General features: G+C 43.2%; 1 long non-coding RNA gene across 1 annotated transcript; it reads right to left on the bottom strand.

The window, feature by feature from the left end:
- Positions 1-7081: 7081 nt before the first annotated feature.
- Positions 7082-11643, bottom strand: LOC131911421 (uncharacterized). Its single transcript, XR_009379366.1, has 3 exons — positions 11618-11643; positions 7889-7959; positions 7082-7434 (listed from the first exon to the last, which is right to left on the bottom strand). It is a non-coding gene; the product is annotated as an uncharacterized LOC131911421 (long non-coding RNA).
- Positions 11644-23149: the final 11506 nt, after the last annotated feature.

The raw sequence follows: 23149 nt of genomic DNA, 5'->3' as shown, positions 1-23149 counted from the left end.
TTGGTTTTGGTTTGGTTTTGTTTAGCTTGTTTGTTTGTTTGTTGTTTGTTTGAAATAGGGTCTCACTGTGTAGCCCAGGTTGGCCCAGAACTCAAAACCCTCCTTCCTCAACCTCTCAGTCTTTCAACTTACCATGCTTGGCCACCATGGTTTGTGTTTTTAAGTCTGTCCCTCAGCACACACAGGCCATTGGTCCCCCCTGAATACACACTAAATCTCTTTTACATCACTGTCACCCAACGCTGAAACGCTTGGGGGAGGACAACTGTTCGGTTCATGAGTTCAGAGGGTCACCGTCGGTTATGGAGAGGAAGGTAAAGCAGTGAGAACCTGAAGCTTGCTCACATGACACAGATGAAGTAGAGAAAACAGGGTCAGAACCAGAGGGCAAGGCTCAGGCCAATGCTGAGGCCATGCCTTCAGATGCCAGAATGAAGGTCGTCTAAAGAGCGGGCAGCTGAGTGAGTGGAGGAACTGGTGCTTGAGTCTGGGAAGTAGAGTTCAACAGAATCCAACGTAACATTTACCGTGGGACTTCTTTGTCACAAAGATGTCACTCTTCACCCTAGAGCCACAAGAGTAGGCTACAGTAGTGCATGTGCTGCGTCCCAGACTTGTTTGCCCACCCGAACCCTCAGTACCAAAATGCTTTAAATTTTCTTCTCTGCTACCCAAATTTTTTTTCTCCATTCGTTCTTTCTATTACAAGGAGGTGAAATTGGGTGTGTTAGTTGGCATTCTCATTCTACCTTAAAAACATTAAATGTATTACATTTAGAGTGTGTGTGTGTGTGTGTGTGTGTGTGTGTGTGTGTGTGTGTGTTGCACATGTGTCACGGTGTAGATACGGAGATCAGAGAATAACCTGTCAGAGTAGGTGTTCTCCTTCTACCCTGTGGGATACTGGGAATCAAACCCAGGTCATCACTCTTGGTGGTAAGTATCTTCATCCACTGGGCCATCTTGCTCGCCCCAGATTCTACTTTTTACCTTAGAACATATAGACGCCATGACATTTTCAATTGAGTATCCAATTGGCACAAACATCTGTGACTAGAGATTCTGTAGGCACAGCAGCCTGGAGGATACCTGAAATAGGAACGGGTTCCAAGACTGGGTAGCACGACCTTGAGAATAACACCGCTCGCGGCAGATAGCATTGAGTAAGCACTGTGTTAGGACCTCCAGCATTCTAGGCTCCCTCACCAATCGTTACAGGCCGCTCATTCTTCAGATCAGAACAAAGAGAAATACAATATTTTTCTCCACTAAAACATTTTCTCCCATGATATAAAGCAACCACAGTCAAACTTGAAGCACGCTTTTTATATTTACAGCTTGGAGGAAGTACCCTGAGATTTACTTAGAAGAAAAAAAAAAAACCAGCATGAAGTACAGCTAATGGGTTCAAGGAAAGCAGAAGAAATAAGAGCCTTAGCTGTCCATATGTATACTTCAAGGCTCCATTAATTAAATCAATGCAGTATTCATCTCAGGCTGGATAACCAGAAAACTGAAACAAAACAACAATTCGGGCCACTGATCGGTTGACGTTATAAAGGTAAGAAGTGGTCACTAGATGTAGCTGGTTGGTTTTGCCATGCTGGAGATCAAACCTAGAGCTTCACATAAGCACAACAAACACTCTGCCAACTTCTTTATACCCCATGTCTGTGTCGTCCAATTACAACACTGTTCTTCAGTGAGTTTCTTACAGTTGAGACCAGGCTATTTTTAGACTAAATTACTCCATATTGTGCAAAACAATGGTTTTCAGACAATGCCTTCAGACAGAGACTCCATTTTACAAGCAGCCTTCGTCTCCATTTTGAAGATGGAAGATGATGGCACTTGGATGAGTAAGTGAATGGTGCCACCTGCTCAACACCACCCTTGTGCCTGGACACGCTGAAATCACCTATTCCTGGGAGTGGACAAGGTACCTAATAAGTACATTGGTGTGAGTTGAGACTGCAGGGGAACATGGGGATATTAAAATAATATCAGGGAAAATGGACCCACAAAGTTATTGGACACACCAGGCCAAGGAAAGGGTGTAACTCCCGTTAAAAGGTGGACACCAGGCCGGGCGCTGGTGGCGCACGCCTTTAATCCCAGCACTCGGGAGGCAGAGCCAGGCGGATCTCTGTGAGTTCGAGGCCAGCTTGGGCTACCAAGTGAGTTCCAGGAAAGGCACAAAGCTACACAGAGAAACCCTGTCTCGAAAAACCAAAAAAAAAAAAAAAAAAAAAAGGTGGACACCTAGCACTGTAAGGGTGATACATTAACCCTGCTGACCTGTCACCTGACCACCCAGTGTACATCTAAGACCAAGCTACAGTTCCCCCCTGTTGTGAGAACTTCAGTCTACCTTGTTCCCTACTGTTGACTCCGCCTTCTTAAATGCCCTCTGCCCATCCTCCTCTTTGCTCATCTGGACCTGCCATCCATCTTCTCACACATTCATCTGGACTTAGTCCTGCCTTTTGCCTCTACAGCTGGACAACCGAATTCAAATAAGGTAAGGGTTCCAGGTAAGCAAACGGTCGTGACGAAAACATAATTCCCGAAGGGACATAGTGTCATCCTCATTTGTAACATTGTTAAAACTAAGATTAGCACTGTCACTCAGGGATATACCAAGGGAAATTTTAAGCATCCTAAATAATCAAAATGTCAAATTACAACAGGACTTAAGAAGCATACGGTGTGAGAGAAATGTTCAGTTCTTGGTATATTCAATGGTCAACGCAGTTGGAGATGTCATCCAACATTTTTGAAGTCCGTATAAATGTGTTCTGTGCTCAAAGCTGACACGTTTGATGTGAGAAATGTGAATCTAAGCGTACTTCTGAAGTTTTGCAGTACAGGGACTGGCTGGAATTATCCTCATAGTCTTTTTCCTCCAGTTAGAATTGAATCTTTTTAAGCTATTTATTTACTTATTAATATTGTGTGTGTGTGTGTGTGTGTGTGTGTGTGTGTGTGTGTGTGTATGCGCACGTGTGCCTGCATGGATGTCTGTACAACACATGTGTGCAGGTGCCGGCCGAGGCCAATAAAAGAAGGTGATCCAGTGGAACTGGAGTTACAGGGGGTTGTGAGGTGCCTGAAGTCGGTTCTGGGACTGAACCTAGGGTCCTCTGCAAGAATAGCAATTGCTCCTGACTGCTAAGCCAACTCTCCAGTCCTAAGAATGGAATCTTTGGTGTGACGTCTTTTTTTTCTTTCAGTTGATGAAATCATTTGGTTTTTTTTTATATTTGGGGAAAGACCTTGTAACCAATTTTGAATTTTCAGTTATCGTATTTAGAAGTCTCTTATATAACATATGTCATCTTTAATAGAGAACACTCCTGTGGTTTTTCCTTAATTGGTTTACAGAACACCAAGCACTTATCTTATAAAGAGACAATAGATACTTTCCAGAAAGGATAGATTTGAGAAGAAATCCAAAGCTTTAGATAATTTTAACAAATTATTATTGTTATTTTTTGTATAATTGGCTAAATTTTATAGATACAATTAAACATTTGTCCATTAAAATGTAGTGTAAGACTACTGTGTAATTGCTCCAATTAGGAATAATTCTTGTTTGTTTGTTTGCTGAGACATAGTCTTAGGATGTAAACCAGGAGGTTTAGCTTTGGCATTTCTGCCTGCACCCGTTATAACAGCAGAGTTTACATGATGGAAGTCACTTCCTGGAAGACAAGGCTGCATCTCGAGCAGGAGCAATTATCTCCCAAAAGTCAGTTTACCTGTCAAGCAATAGGAACCATTTGGATGATCTTGCAAAACCAGAATTCATACAAGGATCCTGGAGATAACACCTTGACCAGAACTGCCCAATTACACACACACACACACACACACACACACACACACACACACCACAACACACACACACACACACACACCACAACACACACACACACACACACACCACAACACACACACACACACCACAACACACACACACATACACACACACACACACACACACTGTTTCCAAGACAGTTTCTCTTGTGTAGCATAGCCGTCCTGAAACTTGCTCTATAGACCAGGCTAGTCTTGAACTCAGAATCCACCTTCCTCTGCCTTCCAACTGCTAGGATTAAAGACATTCACCACCACACCCAGCTTCATATTTTATCTTTTAAAAGAAAATATTAGATAATGGGAAGATCCTCCATGTTCCTGGATTGACAGAAGTAAGATTGTAAAAATGGCTATATTTCCAAAATTAATCTACAAATCTAATGCAATAAGAAGCAAAACTCCAATGTAATATTTCGCAGATCTAGAAAAAGCAACCCAAGAATTCATATGGATACACAAAAGACCACAAATACTCAAAGCAACCTTCAGGAGTAAAAACACAGTGATGGCATCAGAATACTCTACTTCAAATTATACCACAGAGCTACAGTGATAAAGACAGCCTGGAACTGGCGTAAAGACAATTAGGAGAAAGCAACAGAGTAGAGGACCCGGAAATAATCTGATAAAGCTAAAGCCACCTAAAAGGAGTCAAAAACAGGAAGTGGGGAAAAACAGCCTGTTCAACACATGGAACTGACGAAACTGGATAGCCACCTGCAGAAGAATGAAAGTACATCTTAGCCCGGCGGTGGTGGTGCACGCCTTTAATCCCAGCACTCGGGAGACAGAGGCAGGTGGATCTCTATGAGTTTGAGGCCAGCCTGGGCTACCGAGTGAGTTCCAGGAAAGGCGCAAAGCTACACAGAGAAACCCTGTCTCGAAAAAAAAAAAAAAAGTACATCTTATCTTTTACTTCGTACAAAAGTCAATTAAAAACCTGTCAAAGACCTTAATTTAAAACTGCAAATGCTGGAATTGTTAGAGGAAAACATAGAGATGACTTTTCAAGACACTGGGGTAGATAAGAGCTTTCTGAACAGAGTTTCAGGAGTATGGGAGTTAGCCCCAAATGTCAACAGACATTACTACAGGAAATGTAAAATGCTTCTGCACATCAAAGGAAACCTTTAACAGACCAAACAGACTGCTGCTTCCAAAAGGATGAATGTCTTTACCAACTACACTTCAGACAAGAAGCTAATATGCAGAATATACAAAGAATGATACACATTAAATACCAAAGAAATAAAACTGTCACTCAACACAGTCTAACAAAATGAATAGACAGTTTTCAAAAGGAGAAACAAAAATGACCAATAACTATTCTCAAAATTGTTCAATATTACTGATCATCAGAGAAATGCTAGTTGAAACTACTTTGAGAGATTACCTCACCCTATTCTACTTGGCTATCACCAAGAAATCTGACTATAAATATTAGATAGAGAGAAAGACGAACCCTAAATTCAGTGCTGGTGGGAGAGCATATTAATACAGCCATTATGAAAATCAGTGTGGAGGTTCCTTTAAAAATCAAAAAATAAATCTTGGCACAGTGGCATACACCTTTAATCCCAGCATTTGGAAGATAGAGTCAGACAGATCTCTGAATTAGAGGCCAACCTAGTCTATATAGTGAGTTTCAGGATATCCAAGACTTACAGAGAGACACTGTCTCAAACAAAAAAAATTAAAATAGAACTACTATATGGCCCAGTTTTCAACTCCGGGGCATATACCCAGGGAACTCTATTTTCTACCACAGAGATATTTGCACATCCATGTTTATTGTTGTCTTATTTACAATATCAAAGAAATGGAACCAACCTCAATGTCTACCAATAGATAAGTGGATAATGAAAATGTGGTACCTGTGCAAATGGGATATTAGTCAGCTACAAAGAAAATACTTTTTTCAAGAAAATGCATGATCTTGGAAAGTATGATATTAAGAAAAGTCACCCAAACTTGGAAAAAATGTGTTGTACCTCATATGTGGTTGCTACACTATAATATATATATATATATATATATATATATATATATAATATATATATACATCTGTAAGTGTTGGTAGAGTATAAAATATAGAAAAGAGACAAAAAGGAGTAATATTGGATGATGAAGAAGGATGGGATGCACACTAATGGGTACATGAGTCATGACAGAGAATGCAGAGCTAATTGTTTCTCTAGTTTCAACTCTGTCACAATTGTTTTATTTTCTCTTGAGTGGATAACTGCATTAAAACATAGTTGATAAAACCGGGCGGTGATGGCGTATACCTTTAATCCCAGCACTCGGGAGGCAGAGCCAGGCAGATCTCTGAATTCAAGGCCAGCCTGGGCTACAGAGTGAGATCTAGGACAGACACCAAAGCTACACAGAGAAACCTTGTCTCAAAAAAACAAAGACAAAAACAAATACAAAACGCACATATATATATATTGATAATGAAAGTGCAAACCCTAAGTGAAGCTCCCTGGTTTCAGAACAGCCATTCTAATGGATAGAAGTTAACTGGGATGCATGGGACTTGGGACTGGGTAAGTGGATACTTCACTCCAGTTGTGTGACATTTTTATTCATGAGTTCATTACAAAGTGATTTTTAAATTTAAATTTAAAAACTCATGTTACTACCCCACAGAAAGATCTGAGGCCATCAGACATACGTTTGTTTCCCTGACATGGTCACATTAATGAAATAGCTTCTCTTTTTTGTCTCTCCCCATATGTGTCCTTATTTGACAGGCAGGTGAGACAGACAGGCAAACCTGAACCAGTTAGGCTGCTGGATTTGGGTCTTTTCCCCTTGAAACTGTAGTAACACTATAAACCGAAAAGAATTTTAGCTTAATTTAACAATTATAATTTAGATGAGTTTTCACTCATAAGCTAATTTGATGGCCTATAAATGACATTAAAACCTAAATACATGCAGAAAATGCATAAATTTGAATTGTTATACATAAAGATAGATTTTTTAAAATGTATCAAAAAGGTGGACAGTGGCTCATGTGTTTAATCCCAGCACTTGGGGGTAAGAAAGCAAGTGGATCTCTGTGAATTCAAGGCCAGCCTGGTCTACATAGTAAGTTCCAGGACAGCCAGAGCTATGTAGAGAGACCCTGTCTCAAAACCAAACCCAACAAACAAACAATCAGATTTCATAGCTTTTATTTGGATTTCTCATTTGCCAGTTCTGAACTGTTTATCTGATTTTTTACAGTATTTAGCAGTTATTAACCTCAAATTTGTACGTTGGAAAGTATGACTCCATACTGATAAGACAGAAGACATTCTGGCTTTCAAAGACCCTGAGCCTTACAGGAAGCAGGAAGGGTACCCTGAATCTGGGCCACACCCTCTGGTGGCAGCCTACAAAGAGGGCATGGCAGAAGGAAACTTGCCTCTTTTCCTGCTTGTCCTCACTCTCGCTGGCAAGCACCAGCTGTTGCTGAGGAAGTCCTTCATCAGTATCAGAACCAACTTCTGGGCTCCAATGTGTACCAAAGACCAGCAGCTCTCCAGGAATGCTCCAGGCATGCTGCAACAGGTTGGAGTGCTGAGCCATCCAGTCTCATGGATTTAGAACCACTGGATTTTTGGCCTCTCTGTGTGAAACAGTCTTGGCCAGTCTAGTAAGTCTCCCTTTAATATTTTTGTTCATTCCATCAGTTCCAAGGGAATCTTCACTAATACACCCTACTAAAACCTTAATTTGTCGTCAGGAAATTAAGAATGTTTCTGAGATGACTGTAGTGGCACACACCTTTAATCCCAGCACTTGGGAGGTAGAGGCAGATGGATCTCTGTGAGTTTGAGGCCAGCCTGGGCTACAGAACAATTTCAGGACAACCAAGGCTATTACACAGAGAAACCTTGTCTCGAAAAACCACCATATATGTATATATTTCTAAAAGGCTGGAGAGATGGCTCAGTGGTTAAGAGCCCTTGGTGTTCTTCCAAAGGACCTGGACTCAATTCCCAGCAAGCCTCACCTGGTAGCTCACAGCCATCTGGTAACTCCAGTTCCAGAGGATCCAACACCCTCTTCTGGCTTCTGAGGGTACTGCATACATGTGGTAAATGGACATACAAGCAGGCAAAAACACCAATGCACAAATTAATAAAAATGAATTTCTTTAAAATAAATCTATATCAGGCTAATAAGGATATTTAATATTTATTCAAGTTTGTATGCATATTGTATGCCTATTTGTATACCACATAGATATAGGTATTTTTTGAGGACAGAAGAGAGTATCATGTCCCTTGAAAGAGAAGTTACACGTGGGTGTGACCAGCATGATATGGGCACCGAGAACTGAACCTGGGTCTCCCGCAAAAACAGCAAGTGATCTTAGCCACTGAGCCATCTCTCCAGCTCCACCAATATGGATTTTTAAGGTATGTGCCTTAGTCCTTTATTTAGCATAAAATATTTTATGTTAATATTTTCTCCTTTAGAAACTGCTTTGAAAGAATATGTTTATCAAAATATTTGTATATCACATTAAACATTGTAGCTTAATGAAACTTTTATCTTATGATTCCAATGAATTTCATTTTCTATAAACACATTTCTTTTAAAGGTTTTATGGAACCTCCTAAATAGCATTTAAATAGGTTTTTCATTTCATTTCATTTGTTTGTTTGTTTATTGGTTTTTCCAAGAGCGGGTTTCTCTGTGTAATCTGGGCTGTCCTGGAATTCACTATGTAACCAGGCTGGCCTTGAAGTCAGAGATCCATCTGCCTTGGCCTCAGAAGCCCTGAGGTTAAAGGCATATACTAACACCGCTTGGTTAAATAGATTTTTGAAACCTATTTATTTACCTTTATTTTGTGTGTCTGAGTGAGTGAGTGAGTGCGTGTATGCATGCGTGCGTGCACCATGTGTGTCCTGATGCCCTCAGAGACCAGAAGAAAGCATTGGGTCCCCTGAATGCAGTTGCAGATGGCAGCCAGATGGATGTGAAACCAAATCCAGGTGCTCTGCAAGAGCAGCAAGTGCTCTCAACTGCTGAACCACCTCCCCACACCTCCATTTTATTAGATTTTTAAAAGTTCAGAGTGGGACTGGAGAGTTGGTTCAGGTTCAATCCCTAGACCCTCACGGTGGCTTAGAACCACTCTAGTTCTCGGGGATCTGATGCCTTCTCCTGACCTCTGCAGGCACCAGGTACACACACAGGTGGTACACTACATACTTGGAGGCAAAACACTGGATGTGTGCATGCATGTCTGTGTGTGTGTGTGTATGTGTGTGTGTGTGTGTGTGTGTGTGTGAGAGAGAGAGAGAGAGAGAGAGAGAGAGAGAGAGAGAGAGAGAGAGAGAGAGAGAGAGAGAGATGACTTGTTAATTCTCCCCTAAAGCTTGTGGGTCCTGGTGATCCAATTCTGGTCGTTAGGCTCAACATCAAGTGTCTTTAACCAGTAAGCCAGTGTCTCTCAATGTGTGGGTCATGGCCCCTAGGGAGGAGAAATGACCCTTTTACAGGGTGACCCAGAACCATCAAAACACACAGATATTTACATTACGATTTATAACAGTAGCAAAATTAGAGTTATGAGGTAACAATGAGAATAATTTTATGGTTGGTGTTCACCACAGCATGAGGAACTGTATTAAAGGGTTGTACGGTTTGGAAGTTTGAGAACACTGCACTAAATCCTCTCATCAGCAGCCCCTGGGCAACTTAAGAACCATTAAAGCACATTTACAATATGCACACATGCATTTGAATTGTGCATATCAATATATAATAAATATTAAAAAATTATTTCATTGTAATAATAAATGAAAATTTTAAGTGGCCGTGGGTTTTGTAAGAAAATGAAATAGTGATTAAAAGTATAGATTCCTGGGTCAGGTAGTATGTATCTGAAGGATCAGCAATTATGATGATGCCCCCTGAAAAATCCATGTTTTGTTCCATCTGATGCTGAAATGCAACATGGATGAGAATTCAGGATTCTTTTTTGCTCAAGGAAATTTTTGTTCCAGTTTAAAAGAAAAGCACCTCATGGCAGGGAATGGAGAAGAGACGGGTGAAAACACATTCCTTTTACCCATGGAGGTAGGACACTGGACAGACAAACAGCCACATGGAGGAAAGGAGAGCTTAGAGAAGGAGTAAGAATATGAGGGAAATCCTACAAAGCAGAAACAGAAAGAAAAGGAAAAGGTATATTTTCTGAGTATTTCAGGAAAGTGAGCAGACATACGAACCAGTGTGGCTGCATCCTGTAAGATATTGTGCTAGAGAGAGGGGATTCTGAGAAGGGACAGTGCAGTATTTATTAAAGGCACAATTATTCTGCCTCTAGCATGCCTTCTAAGGGCGACCACTTGTCCAGGTTGACCTGGTCCAACTGGAAATTTAGGTCTCCACCCAGAGACTCTGTTCCCTTGACCAGGGGAGTTCTTTTATGAAAGAGCCTTTATTGCTATTATAACATTTCATCCTCTGAAGAGGTAACTGTAAAATCATTGAGGAACCCAAGAAAGACACAGGGATCGCCCAATGACAGAGAAATGGAATGAGATCTACATGAACAGCCTGGACATGAGTGGGGGTAGTGAAGGATGAGGGTCGAGGGAAAGAGAGCTTGGGTGAGTGGGAGATCCCAGCTGGATCAACAACAGAGAGGGAGAACAAGGAATAGGAGACCATGGTAAATGAAGACCACATGAGAATAGGAAGAAGCAAAGTGCTAGAGAGGCCCACAGAAATCCACAAAGATACCCCCACAACAGACTGCTGGCAATGGTCGAGATACAGCCTGAACTGACCTACTCTGGTGATGGGATGGCCAAACACCCTAATTGTTGTGCTAGAAACCTCATCCAACTACTGAGGGATCTGGATGCAGTGATCCATGGCTAGGCCCCGGGTGGATCTCTGGGAGTCCAATTAGCGAGAATGAGGAGGGTTTATATGAGCGAAAATTGTTGAGACCAAGGTTGGATAAAGCACAGGGACAAATAGCCAAACGGATGGAAACAGATGAACTATGAACCAATGGCTGAGGGGTCACCAACTGGATCAGGCCCTCTGAATGGGTGAGACAATTGATTGGCTTGATCTGTTTGGGAGGCATCCAGGCAGTGGGACCGGGTCCTGTGCTCATTGCATGATTTGGCTGTTTGAAACCTGGGGCCTATGCAGGATCGCTTGGCTAGGCCTAGGAGGAGGGGTCTGGACCTACCTGGACTGAGTCTACCAGGTTGATCTCAGTCAGCGGGGAAGGCTTTGCCCTGGAGGAGGTGGGAATGGAGGGTGGGCTGGGGGGAAGGTGAGGGGGGCGGGAGGGGGGAAAACAAGGGAATCCGTATGTAGAACTAAATTGTATTGCAAAAAAAAAAAAAAGAAGAAGAAGGAAAACAAAAAGATCAAATGGAAAGAAAAAATATGTCATTAAAAAAAAAAAGATGGATCTTGGCACAACACCCCAGAAATGTCAGCCATTGAGGTGGCAGAGACCTAGCTTCACACTGTCACCTTCATCAGTCTAAGAAGCACTCTTATTTGACTCAGGCCAAACTGGAATTTCTGAGTTTGACACTGAAAAGAATTCTAGAAGTAGCCTATATAACAAGGATATTTAAATAGAGGAGATTGTCAATGCAGTGAAATCACTTGCCTCACACCCTGCTGTCAGTCCCATCAGCTGAGCCCACCATCATGCTGCGCCTAATCCTTTGAAAGCCTGAGCAAAAATTACCTCTGTCTCTTTAAGTTGAGTCTTGGCACTGAGCCACGAGAGAACAACTCAAGAACTATGGTGGCTTTTGGCTAGCTGTGATTGGTCCATGGCTCCGTGACCTCACAAGGAACCATTGTGAGGAAGGAGAGTGGCCCACCCATGTAAGGCACCTGCTGGGCCTGGAACTTGTCCTTATGCTACAGTGAAGCTGTGGCTTGGTTACAGAGGACTTGACTCAAGACTTCGGTCCTGAGAGCTTTATTTTTTATTGTCTGTCTTTGAACTGAACATCTGTGATCACCACTGACCTGAACATAGTGAGTGTGCTTACCAGTGGGTTGGGTTTGTGACTAATTTTGACAGGTTATTGTTTTAAATTTAGTTTGTCCATCTGTTTCACTTGACTTTTATTATTAACCATTTTCTATTATTATCTATCCATTTATCTTTGACATTTTGTACATTGATTTAGTTCTTTACCTTAACTTTTGTTAGTATATATTAGCTGTAAAAGACAGGGAATTTGATCCTGGAGAATACCCACCTGCTTTGTTACCTCCTGCAGCCTTTCCCTATGGTTATAAATTCCCTATATGGTAAGGGTCTTCTCCTGCCACCATGCCACTCATGACACAAAACATGTCCTAGGGAATCTTGAGGGACAACAATTTCAAGGCCTCACAGTGTCATGGATAGGCTATCATCCTTTTGGTGCCTATAAATATGAGTTTAAGAAAAAGCAATTATCATGAGTATAGAGATGAAGAGGTCTGCAGTAGTTGGAGTCATTAGAGAATTTGAGGGTGTGAGTGAAAAGGACCTTGAAGAAGCCTGTGTGTACACTCTCTATCTAATCCTTAACTATATGTCTTTAACCCAGGCTAGCCCAAAGCTGGCTGAGTCTATTATTCTTGTTACTGCTGCTCTTCTCAAAGTCCAGATGTCCTCCTCAAGGTTTGAATGGGAGAGGTTTCACGTCATCTCATGTCTCTGTGTTCTTGGTCTCTAGCAAGGAGTGCTGTTCAGGATGTTGTAAAACCCCGTGGTGGTGGGACCCAGCAGGAGGAATTGGGTCATTAGAGGCAATGGGACATGCTAAAGCCATATAAGCAGGTGCTTCAGAACCATCTTCCCAAGTCCCCAGACATATCTGTCCCTGTCCTGTCAGAGCCTGAGCCAAAGCAAAACCTGTGTACCACATGTTGCTGCTTCTCAGGGAATTGGTCAGGGCAGTGAGAAAACTAATGTCTTCCTTGGAGACAGAAGGTGAAGAACTTCTGCACACACACACACACACACATACACACACACACACACACACACACACACACACACACACACACACACACAGGCGCGCGCGCTGTGATTGGTTCATTTCCTCCTCTGACATCACAAAGCCCTTGTGAGGAGTTGCAGACTCCGCCCACATAAGGCACTGGCTGGGGCTGGGGCTTCTCACACTGAGGAGAAGCTGTTGCTTGGTTGGCTGTAGAGTTGACGACTCAGACATTGGTTCACGTACACTTTGATACTATTGTTCTCCTAAAAACAGACACTGTTCATCTGCTTCGACATCCGAACAGTGAGTTTGTTTCCTGGTGTGTTGGTTTTGATTTATATCTCTTAATTGGTTCTTAATTTAATTGGTGCTTCCAATTCAGTTTCTTTTTTTCAGGCCCCATATTTCTATTCTAAAGCATGATTCTTTGACATTTTTAAATTTAATTTTTCGAGTTTTAAAAGTTTTATTAGTACAGACAAGCTGTAAAAAAGAAATTTCATCACCATGTGCACATTCATCAGGTCTACTTGTGCTGTAATCTCCTAAAATCTTGGAAGCACTTACATTCATCTACCCCTATAACTATTTTCCACACTTGCTATGCCCCACCCCAACACCCTGCAAAAGGACCAAAACTATGTCATGTATATCATGAGGTACAGTCCACTTTATTACAGTATCAGAGTGTCAGGGAGGGCTACCATCCTTTAGATGACCATCTATATGAGTTTAAGATAAAGGAAGTGAATATCTTAAGTGTAGAGAAAATGACTGTAGTAGTCAGAATTCTTAGAGAACTTTAGGGTACTAATGCAAAGGCATTAGGACAGACCATAGGTTGCTTCTCGAACTAGTCCATAACCCTGTCCCTAACCCAGGTCAGCACAGAGTTCCTGAGTCTGCCCACCTTGTTACTATGGCACTTGTTACCGTGTTACTGTGTTGCCTAGTTACTATGTTCTTAAAGTCAAAGTGTCCTTCTCAAGGACTGATATGAATGGTCTCATATCTTCTCATGTGTCTGAATGCTTGGGCTCTAGCAGGAGGTGCAGTTAAGGGAGGTCATAACAGCCTAGGGCTGTGGAAAGCAGCAGGAGGAATTGGGTCACTGGAGACAGTAGGGACCTGCCAAAGTCATGTACCCAACTGATTCAGACCCATCTTCCCAAGTCACCAGTTCCTCCAACTGCCATGCCTCCCTGTCCTCTGAGAGCCTGAGAGTAAGGTTACTCTTCGTCTTGTTAAGTTGCATCTTGTTGGGGATTTGCTCACAGCCGTGACAAAAGTTATGCAGTTCCTGGAGTTGGAATGAGAAACATCTTTGGGTTAGTCCCTGCTGTCACTGGTCCATTCCTTACTGTGACATTACAAAAAGCCTTTATGAGAAGTTATGGAAATCTGTTCATATAAGACCCTGCAGTGGGCTGGGGTTTTCTTTCTTCTCTCTCTCTTTTTTTTTTTTTTTTTTTTGAGACAGGGTTTCTCTTTGTAGTTTTGGTCCCTGTCCTGGATCTCGGTGTGTAGACCAGGCTGGCCTTGAACTCACAGAGACCCACCTGGCTCTGCCTCCTGAGTGCTGGGATTAAAGGTGTGCACCGCCGCCGCCGCTGCCGCCGCCACCACCATCACCACCACCCAGCAGGTTGGGGTTTTCTTGATGCTGCAGAGAAACTCTTGCTAGATGGAGAGCAGTTGTACCTCTACAGTGGTCCTGATAAACTGGACTCCTAACCTCTTGGACCTTGGCTTTGGGAGATTTTCCTCTGTGTTGGTTGGATTGTGTTCTGTTTCTCTTTTTGGTTCATGCACTCATGCTTTTGCTTGAGGCATGGATTTCTGCTTATGTGTTAATTTTGCTTAATTGTTTGGTTTAAAATATTTTGCCATGTTTTATGTTCATTTCATTTTCTTAAACCTTTACTGTGTAAAGTAAGGAATTCCCCTGTAACACTTCTATAGATGCATACAGTGACCTGGGATCATTTCCATCTGCTCTGTTACATTGCAGCTGCCCCTTACATGTGTCCCCAAAGTCCCCATTTCAATTAAGGTCCCACCTACTGATCCATGGCTCTGGTTAGGCTCACAGTATCTCTGGATCTGGGGTTTTACAGACAATACTCCTAATGTCTATTTCCAGTTCAGAAAATTTCATTCTTTATGGCTGAGCATAAGCCCCTTCCCTTGACCTACTTACATGCTTGTTTTCGAATACTTTCCCCATTGAATTATCCTAGGATTCCCTGCTGAAGTCACTATGAACATGAAGCATCAAATTTGTCCCGTGTTGTTGAACTCTGTGTGAAGTACCAAGGAATCTCATAGCAGGTGAACAAGTGAATGTTCACTAAGGACATTGGAGTACAGTCAAGTCCCCCCCCCCCCGTGTGTGTGTGTGTGTGTGTGTGTGTGTGTGTGTGTGTGTGTGTCTTTCTGTGGGGGGGATGTGTGTTGTTATGGGTGTAGCCTCATGGTAATAATGGCTCTCAAGACTAAACTTGGAATGATGGTTCTTGTGTCTTTGGTGATGCAGCATGAGGAGAATGGTTCTCCATTATACTATAAGGCCAGTAGGTAAGATCCATCATGCAATCTGTGGGTCCTGGGCTGTCCTTGTTTGCAGAAATTGTATTACTCTTTCCATCTTATCCCTATATTGATCACTTTACGTGGTTTGTCACATCCAGAATTGATCATCACACCCAGGATGTAGTAGCTGGAAAACAGCAGGCGGTAATCATGTTAAAAGATATCAGTGTTGGTGTCTGTTTTATGATTCAAGAAATCTCTTTCCTTCAGGATCATCACCTCCCTAGAGTTAGGTTGAATCACATAAACACCCAGGTTTCCCATAGATCCTTCTTCTCTTTCTTTTACTTTATTTCCTGTCTCACAAATTCAATAATTTGTATCTTCTCCCTGGGGGATACAGGTCAAGGGTTTGTCAGACTTCTTCATCCTTTCAAATCACCATATCTTTGTTTTGATCTTTGTTTCTTTGGTCTTTGTTTCAACCTCCACGTGACCATTTATTTCAACTCTGATCTTCCTTATGCTTTTTCCTAACTGCTTTGGGGTTTTAGTTTTTTTTATGTTGACTACTGATTGCTAAGATGCATCATTGGGATGTTTGAGGTTATGGTGATATTTTATTTGTGCTGAAATGTGATTTTATTTGTATGTTAGAGATCAGAGCTAAGAGCAAGCCATTTAGCAGAAGTCCAGCAATGGAGCCCGTGTCCTCAATCCCGATCACATGGCAGGCAGAGTCTCTGCATAGTCAAAGACAAAGCCAAGCCGTGACTCTAACCTTTAATCCCAGTACGAACCATAGAGACCTGGAGGTCTGTATAGACAGGCAGTGATGAGGAAATCATGTGGTTTGGTTTAGAGCGAGAAGGTAGAACAGAAAGGCAATAAAAAGACAGGTCACACAGGAGAAGGTCTCTTTCTGAGGGGAAGGACGGCAGCGACTAGTAAGCTAAAGGTTTTACTAGTACTCTGATCTCTTGGACTTTTAACTCTGTATTTGGCTTTGTATTTCTTTTGAAATAAGACTGTTTAGAATTTTGTCTACATGAGGTAGCTATGTTTTTCATGATGTAGAAATTAAGAGCCAACAACTTGCCTTCTAGACTTGCTTTTGTGTTCTTCTTTCTAGCATCCTGTGGTGGTCCCATTCCCCACCTGTCACGGCAATGAACATGGAGGGAGAATTTCCATGGACCAGTCTCTCTGATTTACCACCATCATGCAGAGAAATGGGATCCAGGCTGTCTATCTCCACCATTGTAGATGCTATGTGTTGCTTAGGCCACATGGCTGAAGAAACCCTGGGACTCATAGGAACAAATAGGCTTAATGATGCCCTGGCAAAAAACACTATGTTCAACAAGAGAAAAAGTGGTGGTACCATCCTTGGTGAAATATGGCATGTTCCAAAGACCTATTTGTTCAAGAGTCCTGCAGGTCCCCCCAGCCTCCCTCCTACCCTGAGGAGGGGAGGGAGTCAAGCTGCCTTGCCCACACTGCTGGCATCTGAAGACAACAAGGCAAGACGTGAATGAAGAGAGATGTAGCAAGATCTCCTCTAGGTCCAGCTCTCCAGATTTATACAAGCTGCTGGATCTCAGCTGGCCTGGGAATTCTGCCCCACACTTTTATGCTGTGCAGGCCTATAACATCAATAACAATGCTGAGGAGACAGAGAGAAGGTAGAGATCTGATGAGTCCTGGGTCTCACTGCCAATCCAGCCAGGCTAGCAGAATCTCTGAGACTTGATAAAATTAATGACCTGGTCTCAAAATAAACAAGGTAAATGTGTCTGAGGAACAACCTCTGAGGTGTTCCTGTGGCTTCCACATGCACATGTTATACGGCAAAAGGGCCAGCAAAAGAAACGCCCCGTGCCCCTGAAGTCAGAGCTATTGAAGGAAACCCACTCCAGCCCTGAGACCTGAGCCAGTGAATGAAACACTTCAGCCCTGAACCCAAAACCTAAGAAACACTTCCTGACTTTGAAACCTGAGCCAAAGAAACATGCTTTGCCCCTAGAACCAGAGCCATGGAAAGAAATCCACCCTGGCCCTAAAACTAGGGCCAAAAGGCTAAAAAGGGGCCAGTGAAAGAAACACAGTTTGGTCCTGAAACCAGAGCCACCTCTGCCCCGTCAATGAAAACAACCAATCCCTGAGCAGGAAAACTAACCAATCCCTGAGCAGGAAAACTAACCAATCCCGGAGCAGAAAATCTTCTCCCTGGAGAAGCTCTGCCCCTAAGAAGCCCTATATAAAACTCCTCTGCCTGTTCAGTTGTGGGTTGTCCTCCACCCTGGCAGAGGCAGCCGCTCTCCTGGACTATTCCTTCCCAAATCTCTTTCTCAAAAGAGTCAGGTGAAGATTTTTTTGAAAACTTCTTCATTTGCTCTTTGGGAGTTTCACATCGTGCACCCCAATTCTGTTCACCTTCTCGTCTCCCATATCATCCTCTCACCCCTGCCATGCCCCCCCCCATACAAGGAAACAAATCAAAGCATGCAAGCGAACAAAAGCAAAGGCAAAACCAAAAAAAAAAAAACAACAACAAACAAAAAAACCACTTCAACAGAAAAATCTCTTTGTTTCTTCTTTCCTGCTTCTCCAACACCTCTTCATTCATCCTGGTGGCAATGGAGGCCTCAGTCTGCCATATAGTAAACTTCTTTGTCCCATCAGTTTTACTGAAATGTTTATTGCAATGAGTCACTGGTCTGGTTCAAGGCCTCTGGTTTCTGGTACACCATCATCACTGGATCATACTGGAACTTATCTGGGATATCCTGTGGCTGCCACGAGTCTTGGAGATCTTGCAAGGTATCATTCCACAGGACCAGTCCCTTCACCAGCTCCACAGGTCCTAGATGGGGTAGATGCTAGGGTGGGTCAACTCAAGACCTGGCTGTGGATGGTAATCAAGCTGGTCAGACCAGGCCCCTGGGGCTACCCACCTCAGGTGAGGGGATGCAGTCAGCGCCTCTACATTCCTGTCCTCAGGGTCAGTTCACCCTGGCCTGTGGTGAGGGGTGGGGGCCATCTCTCCTGAGAGTGCAGGGGCCAGCTCTTTTGCTGTAGTGTCCAGCGAGAGGCCTAAGGCCAGCCTTCCCAGGGCCAGTGAAGAGCATGGCCAGCTCAGCATGGCCCTCTGATTTCATCTCACATGGTTCCTAAGGCCTCCTGAGGTGACACAGGCCACAGACATCCACACAGACCCAGCTGTAGCTGAACCATGGACCCAGACATGACCCTCGGCAGCAGCTTGTGCCTGGTCAACATCCTGGCTCTGTATAGAGGGACTGGCCACTCAGGTGGGAATGTTTGCAGCCTTGACCTTGGGCCTCTATGTGATCTTTGGTGGCAATGCTGGATCTGGACTTCAGCACAGACTGCAGCCATGATAGAACTATGGACCCCGACATAGTTCTTGATAATGGTCTGGATATCACTATTGTTCCAGCAGCAGTATGGCCCTGTGATACCAACATGGCCCTCGATCTTGGGTGTCTGCATGACCTTCAATGGTAATAGGTGCAGCAGATACATTAGCACAGACCCTGGCTGCATAGGGCCATGGACCCAGATATGGCCCTCAGCAGCAGCCTGGGCCCAGATGACACCATGGTCCCAGGTGGCAGCACAGTCCATCCATGTCTGTATGGCCCCTGCTATGACGTGGCCCTCAGACTCCAATTAAGTCTCAGGGTTCAGCCTACATCCCAGGCCTCTGTATTGGTCCTAGTGGCAACCTGGGCCACAGACTTTAACAGAAACCCCAGCTGCAGCTGGACCATAGCCCCAGACTTGGCCTCAGACAGCAACTCCATCTGGGCAACATTCTAGCTCCAAGTAGTAGCCCCAGATCAGGATGGCTCTGGTAACAGTATGGCCCCTGGACACTAACAAGGCCACAGACTATGGCCCAGACCCCAGGCTTCATGTGTCCCCAATAGGCACTGCAACAGTGGAGGGCATGAATGGTGGACCCAAACACAGACCTAGGAGGTGGCTCAGGCCACTGGAACCAGTATAGCACTCGATGGCAAGAGGAGCCACAGACATCCTCAACACAGACCCTGGCTACTGTAGGACCAGGGATGCCAATATGGTCCTTGAGAGCAGCCCAAGCTGGGCATCATGGCACTGGGTGACAAGCAGACCTGCCTGTCAGTCTACTCCTCACCTCTGTTACCATGGATCCAGGTGGCAAGCAGGCCTCCAATGTCTGCCCATTCCTCACTGTCTTCATTTCATCCTTTCTGAGTCTTTCCATGGTGCCTGAACCATTCCGTAGAATTCTCTATCTCTTCCATTTCTCTACCACATATTTCATGGTTGAAAATGATGTTGGTCAGTTGCTCTTAGCATCTCTGGATAAATTATCAAAGGATGGGAATGAGCTTTGTATTAACCAACCACTAGCATCTCAGAATAAGTTGAAGGACAACAATAGTATCAGTGATAAAAATGACCAGCTCCAGATATGCATAAACCGTCTAAAGGTTTCTAAGTGAGCCCTGGGAGAGAATCTTCTGTCTAGCAGTCACAGAGCTCAAGTTTCAGAAAATCAAAGAGAAGCCCTCATTATAAAGTTGGCTGAATTACAGCAAAAATTCAAGTCCCAGCTTCAGAGGGTGTCAGCAGTTAAAGAAAGGGTGCTAATTGGTAAAGAATGGGATCCTGTAACTTGCTACAGGGATGTGTGGAGGACTCTATTAGGGCTGAGAAGTGTGAACTCTCAGGTTCTCAAGGGTTTGTCTCACCTGGGGCAGTAATCACTCTGCCTTCACCCACCACCCCTTGAAATATTGCTATTTTCACCTCTGATTGAGGAAGTTAATTCTTCACCGTCTGCTAAATCAGCTGTGACTTTCTCTGAAGGAAATGCCACACAACACAATACTGATGTCCCTCAGGGCCACCAATAGTTGCTCTAGACCTCCAACCAGACTGAAGGCAAAGCAGGCCTACTCCTAAGGGGAGGTACAAAGTGTGGTTCATGACAGTGGGCCCATGATCATGAAATCCACTGGTCTTACCATGTTCTCCATTGATGGTGAACAAAAGATGGAATGGTCTTTTGAAGATATAGTTACAGCACCAATTAGGTGGCAGCAGTGTGGAGGGCTGAGGCAGGGCTCTCTAGGTATTATATGCTTTGAATCAGCATCCAATATATGGTACAGTTTCTCCCATAGCCAGGATCCATGGGTCCAGGAATCAAGGCAGCATGGAAAAGGAAATATTTACACTCATTACACCCATAGTGACCCACCAGGAAAATTTTTGCTTCCTATTCCTGCAACCTTAAGTTCTGCTACTTAGAAGTGCTGTTACCATAAGCTCCCATTGGGGAGCATTCCCACCAGGAGCCACAACAAACATTCCAATGAACTGGAAGCTCAGAATTCCCCCTGGCCATTATGGGCTTCTATTGACCATAAAACAACAGGCTACAAAAAGAATAACAGTGTTAGGAGGGGTGATAGATCCAGATTACCACGAGGAAATTAGATTGCTTTGCCACAATGGAGGTAAGAAAGAGTATGTCTGGAATGCAGGAGATCCTTCAGGGTGCCTCTTGGTGCTACCCTGTCCTGTGATTAAAGTCAATAGGAAACTACAATTGCCTGGCCCATTCCTTACTGAGGAAGGGCACAGACCCATCAGGAATGAAGGTTTGCGTCACTCCCCCAGGAAGGAGCCAAGACCTGCTGAGGTTCTTACTGAGGGTAGAGGAAATACAGAACAGAATAGGAAGGAAACATTCATATCAATTATAGTCCTCATTTCTGAAACTTCGTGAAACTGTGAAGGTCAAGCCTAGATTGCCATGAGGAACCTAGAAATGAAGGAGATGCCAGAGCCATGGGATACATGCTGAGGAGAGCTGCTAACATGGAGTGGAACCAGCCCATGAGAAAGAAGTGTTATAGTTAACAAAGCTGAAAGGAGTTGGAGATCTGAAGAGTGTTTTGACATCAGACATGGAGAGTTTGGAGTTTGCCCAGACCGTTTTCAGTCTTGCTTTGGTCCAGTGCTTCCTCACTATACTCCCTTTTGGAATGGTATTATATATCTGCTGCCATTATATGTTGGAAGTTTGTGATCTGCTTTTCAAATTTGATTTTATAGGGGATTATAGTTAAGAGATTGCATGAGTCTCAGAAAAGACTTTGAACTTTGGATTTTTAAATGAGTTTGAGACTGCTATAAACCATGGGGCCTTTTGAAGTTGGACTGAATGCATTTTGCATTATGATATGGCTACAAGTCTATGGACTCCAGGGAGTGGAACGTGATGGAGGAAGCTACACAGAGAAACCCTGTCTCAAAAAATCAAAAAAAAAAAAAAAAAAAAAAAAGTCCCAATAGGTTCACAGGGAGTAAGACTATTAGGAAGTGTGGCCTTGTTAGAGTAGGTGTGGCTTTGTTGGAGGGAGTGCACCACTAAGGGGTGAGCTTTGTGGTCTCTCCTGCTGCCTAAAGATCCAGAGGTAGAGCTCTCAGCTTCTTCTCCAGTGCTATGTCTGCCTGCATGCCACAATGTTTCCCTCTATGATGATAATGGACTAAACATTTGAACATATGAGGTCTTTTAGTAATCTTGATTAATACAACAGATTGTCTATTCTTTCAAGAGGATGTGAGAACTGCTCCAGGATATAGAATCAATTGCTTTGCAATTTAAGTGTGAAAGATTTTTAAAGGGCAGATGTCATACAGTGTGCCTCAAATATACACCAACTGGTTATCCAACCCAAAGGATCAGCCCTGAAATATACATACAAGCAACAATGTACAGACTGAGCAGGTTGTATATAGGAATATATATGTATTACATGTACATTTATGTATGTAATAGTAGTTAATAAAAAAGAAGCTATGAATTTGAAAGGGATCAAGTAAGGTTATGTGGTAGATTTGAATGGGGGAAATAGAAAGGGAAATGATGTAATGATAGGATAATCTCAACAAATAAGAAATATTTTTAAGGGGTTGGGGATTTAGTTTAGTGGTAGAGCGCAAGGCCCTGGGTTCGATCTTCAGCTCCAAAAAAAAAGAAAGAAATATTTAAAAAAAATAGATGCTGGAATTAAATGCAGATGTCTACTTCTGTACCTTGAAATATGGTTTCTGTTTCTGTGTATAGACACATGCTCAGAAAACAATGTGTGAAAAATGCTCATGATTGTCGTTTGAAGACATGAAGAGGTATGTGTAATACATTAATGTAAGACTAAGTTATTTCTAAATAAAAATCGAAAAATAAAACTATGTCTCCCATGGAACCAAGTTGGAATCAAAGCACAGTAAACAACAGAGGACCCCACAAGGGAAAACTGAGTAACACAAAGGAAACAGAAACCATTGGTTCAAAACACACACACACACACACACACACACACACACACACACACACACGAGCACACAATAACTAATACTGGTCTTAGCATCAGGGCTTTCCTCTTTAAGGGAGTGTCTTGAGCCCTCTGAAAATGCTAACGGCAAACTGTGGTTGACAGTGTAGGTGAGAGGTTTAGAGAGACAAGCAGGATAAGGGTGAAGCAGGGCACAAAGCCTGTGCAGATGACATGACCCTCGGACATGCTGTGATTTATAGAGGAGGAGCTTGCTGTAAGTTTCCACAGGGCAGGTGCTGTCCTTTTTCAGGACTGAGTCAGGTTCAGGACTCCAGGGACAGCCCCAGGTAGACTTGGGATGGATGTTTAGTA

Source organism: Peromyscus eremicus, chromosome 5, assembly GCF_949786415.1.
Source record: "Peromyscus eremicus chromosome 5, PerEre_H2_v1, whole genome shotgun sequence".
Classification (NCBI taxonomy): domain Eukaryota; kingdom Metazoa; phylum Chordata; class Mammalia; order Rodentia; family Cricetidae; genus Peromyscus; species Peromyscus eremicus.
Note: the sequence above shows the minus strand (reverse complement) of the source record. Positions and strands in the feature narration are given on the sequence as shown.